We start from the raw sequence: 4,199 nt of genomic DNA, 5'->3' as shown, positions 1-4,199 counted from the left end.
AAATTGGTTAAACACCTGTCGAAAACTAAAGCTCTATGCCAATATATCACCCTGCACCAGAATCAACTATAAATAGATCAAAGATCTCGAAGTCAAAGCAGACACCCATAAAACATTACAGGAAGGAATAGGAGAAACTCTAGGTCTCCTTGGCACAGGCCAAATTTCTTAATAAAGATCCAGAAACACCACAAATCAAAGAAAAGTTGGGAAAATGGGATTGCATGAAGCTGCAGAGCTTCTGCATGGCAAAGGACATAGGTAGCAAGATCAATAGAAATCCCACAGACTGGGGGAACATATTAACTATCCATACAATGGACAAGGGTCTCATGTGTAAAATACACTTAGAACTCAAAAAATTAAATCTCCCAACAACAAATCCTCAAAGAAACAACTGCCCAATAAATAAGTGGGCTAAAAATTTAAAGTGAAACTTCTCTGAAGAGGAAAGAAGGATGGCCAATAGACACATGAAGAAATGCTCAATCTCCCTAGCCATAAAAGAAATGCAAATCAAAACAACATTAAGATACCACTTCACCAGGGTTAGAATGGCTAAAATCAAGAACTCTAATAACAACAGATTCTGGAGGGCATGTGGACAGAAGGGAACCTTACTGAATTGTTGGTGGGATTGTAAACTTGTTCAACCACTTTGGAACGTAGAATGGAGGTTCCTCAAAAGACTCCACATAGAGCTCGCCTATGACCTGTCCCGACCCGCAGGACGTCAACAAGGGCAGTTAACTTAAGTTAGAAGGAATGAAGGGACAAGAGACACGAAGAATGACAGCAAGACAAGGGTTCTGATCAAGCTGCAAATTTTTATTTTTCACACAAGGGTATTTATATGCTTGGAATAAGGAAGGTTTTTTATTGGGCCTTAAGGAAGCTTTTTCATTGGCTATAGCAGTGCAGGATGTTTGCTTAGGGCAGGGGGAAAGGGTGGTCATTAGCAGTTGCAGGATGTTTACTTAAGGCAGGAGGAAAGGGTGGTCCTTAGCAGTTGCAGGATGTTTACTTAGGGCAGGATGAGGGTCCGATTCTGTAAACTCAGCCTCAAGATATTCCAGTGAGACAGTCAAGCCAATATGTTGAAAGACTCAACTTTTGGCTCCTGACATCTCCCCCTTTCTTATTTAGAAAATTGACCATAAATTGTTGGCTTCTCTTTTTAAGGGGGTGACAGAGGCTCTGTTCCTCTAAGGGCCCAGGGTTTTTCTCCGCTCTCGAGCGAGCGTCCTCACTCAGGGTGGGGAATTTTACAGGCCTTGGCATGTTTTTTGAGGAGACGGTTTGTGGGTATGCATGCCAACCATCATGCATCCGAGCTTGCCACTCAGGGGTTTTGGGTTATGGGATCTCGCGGATCCATCCCCCTGCAGTCTTACCTGTACCCTTGATTTGAGCATTTGTTCTTCCTCCCCCAAGCAGAGGGGCCTATAGGAGGAGGGGCGAACCTATCCCTTATGGCAATAGGTCTTGCCTGTTGAATGGTCAGGAGTTATGAATAAGGAGAAGGGTTTTCTAAATAAGAAAAAAGAAGGGGGGTTCCCCACTGGAACAAGCTCATGGCAAAACACTAATTAAAAGCATGGAGTAAATCCTAGATCTCAATGCTTTGGTCTGCCATATCAAGGAGATGGTGATGAACCTGTATGGGCTTAGAAGCCAAGAGATCAATCTGTTGTTTAATAAATTCAAACAGGAAGGTCCAAGTCTGGAGTTCTAGCTGCATTTGTAAGAGAAAAGGAATCATCCTCAGGGGGAAGTTTCCAACCCTGGGTTGTGGTAAGCCATTAACCTGTTTTATCAAGCTTTCTGGCAGCCACCGTGGGGTCGCTTGTTCTTGATCTAAAATACAGGCTGAACCTCACCCCCAGATAAGAACAGGATCTGGGCCCTTCCATTTGCCTGTAAGGGGGTCTCACCACATGACAGACGGGCGCTCAGAACTGGAAGATGGGTGCAATGCCTGTCAGCTGCCGAGTGGCCTTCATTGTCCAGAGTTAGAAAATTAAGGGCGAACAATGGGTGACTAAGGCGATCCCTAGGAGTGGAAAATGAAAAGGCAGAGGCTTTGAGGCGAGTAAGCCAGGGTTTTAGGGTGTGGTGGGCTGGCTCTATGATGCCCTGACCTTGGGGGTTATAAGGAATCCCAGTAGTATGACAAATCTGAAAAATAGCACAAAACTGTTTAAACTTGGCACTGGTATAAAATTTCATTAATCAAATTCCAATAGGAAAAGATGGAAGCAGGAACCTTTTCTGGACCAAAGGTTTCATAATAATCTTTTAAACAATCTCCTACTCTTTGCCATTTTTTGCATCTATGGTTCCTTCAAGGGGGAACCAAAGACACAAGTCCTTGAGAAAAATAACTCTAAATCCTTTTTCTTAACCCCCGTTCCCCTTGTCTTGAGGGCCTCCTTGAGGTCTGACAGAAATAGATCCTGTGATGACATTGCTTGTCCCATGGTGGGTCACTCACCTTGCATCATCCTCACTCTCCTCCTGGATCTGTCTCTTGGTGGGGTCTGTCAAGGCAATCTCAGACTGTACTTGGCCAAGTTTTCCCGGAGGACAGCATTCCTTCCTTAGTCAGAGGCTCATGCCCCAAGTTGGGCGCCAGTTGTCCCCACCCGCAGAATGTCAACGAGGGCAGTGAACCTAAATTAGAAGGAATGAAGGGACAAGAGACATGAAGAATGACAGCAAGACAAGGGTTCTGATCAAGCTGCAAATTTTTATTTTTCACACAGGGGTATTTATATGCTTGGAATAAGGAAGCTTTTTCATTGGCCGTAGCAGTGCAGGATGTTTGCTTAGGGCAGTGGGAAAGGGTGGTCCTCAGCAGTTGCAGGTTGTTTACTTAGGGCAGGAGGAAAGGGTGGTCCTTAGCAGTTGCAGGATGTTTACTTAGGGCAGGATGAGGGTCAGATTCTGTAAACTCAGCCTCAAGATGTTCTAGTGAGATAGTCAAGCCTATTATGTTGAGAGTCTCAACTTTTGGCTCCCAACAATGACCCAGCAATCCCACTTTTGGGCATTTACCCAAATGTTTACAAACAAGAACACACTAAAGCTACCAGCATGACTATGTTTATTGCATCATTTTTCACTATAGATAAGATATGGAACCAACCCAGATGCCCCTCAGTAGATGAATGGATCAAGAAAATTGGTATATATACACAATGGAATTCTATGCCTCCATCAGAAAGAATGGCATTGCCCCATTTGGTAGGAAATGGAAAGACTTGGAAAAAACTATACTAAGTGAAGTAAGTCAGGCCCAAATAAACACAAGTCCCATGGTTTCCCTTATTTGCAATATCTAGTATATGTCTGAGTGAAGCAGAAATGTTCAGATAAGGTGATGTTAGGGAAATGAACCCTAAGATATGTATTCAAATGTTGTTTTTCTTTCATGCGATTGTTTCTAACACATTTATAAGATATTTCTTTGTTGCTTTGTATGTCCCTCCCCTACAATATAACCCCTGCTTCCACTGTATTTGATGTCCGTATAATTTGTGGAGGGGAAGGGGAAAAACAATTCTTTATATAGGGATACAGGTGGACCCATTGCAACAATGAGATGTACAAGTCGTTATGTCAAAAACGAACTTTACCATATTCATTGGAAGGGGGGGAGTGGGGAAGATTAGGGGGCTAGGGGAGGATGGGAAGGAATGGGAAGGAGAAACAAAGGAGGAGGCTACAATGCTTGATAAAAAATGTACTCATTATCTTGTACATGTAATTGTAACCCCTCTGTACAGTATTTTCACAATAAAAAAGTAAATAAAAAAAGAAGGAAATGCAAAATAGAACCCAAATAACTTGCAGAATAAAAATCATGGACATAATTTACCCAATTACAACAAACCTGACCACACTGAAGCCACAAGCACAACCATGCTTATTGTAGTATTACTTACCCAGAGCTAAGATATGGAAGCAACTCAGATGCCCCTCAGTGGATGAAATGATCAAGAAAATATGGTATACCTACACAATGGAATTCTATGCTTCCATCAGAAAGAATGACATTGCCCCATTGGTAAGGAAATGAAAAGACTTTGGAAAATATATTAAGAGAAGTAAGCCAGACCCAAAGAAACACAGATTGCATGGTTTCCCTCATTCGTAATAACTATGATATAATATATATATATATATATATATATATA

The 4,199-nt window shown here is 42.2% G+C and overlaps 2 protein-coding genes across 5 annotated transcripts in view; both read right to left on the bottom strand.

Annotated features, from left to right (window-relative positions):
• Nucleotides 1-4,199, bottom strand: part of LOC105980410 (aldo-keto reductase family 1 member C4-like) — a 293,440-nt gene that overhangs the window by 33,280 nt on the left and 255,961 nt on the right. The window lies entirely within an intron of this gene.
• The window catches only part of LOC105980416 (aldo-keto reductase family 1 member C13-like), a 28,145-nt gene that overhangs the window by 11,740 nt on the left and 12,206 nt on the right, over nucleotides 1-4,199 (bottom strand). The gene's annotated exons all lie outside the window — the stretch shown is intronic.

Source organism: Dipodomys ordii, unplaced genomic scaffold (assembly GCF_000151885.1).
Source record: "Dipodomys ordii isolate 6190 unplaced genomic scaffold, Dord_2.0 Scaffold9, whole genome shotgun sequence".
Taxonomy (NCBI): domain Eukaryota; kingdom Metazoa; phylum Chordata; class Mammalia; order Rodentia; family Heteromyidae; genus Dipodomys; species Dipodomys ordii.
The sequence above is the reverse complement of the archived record's forward strand: the minus strand, read 5'-3'. Positions and strand labels throughout refer to the sequence as shown.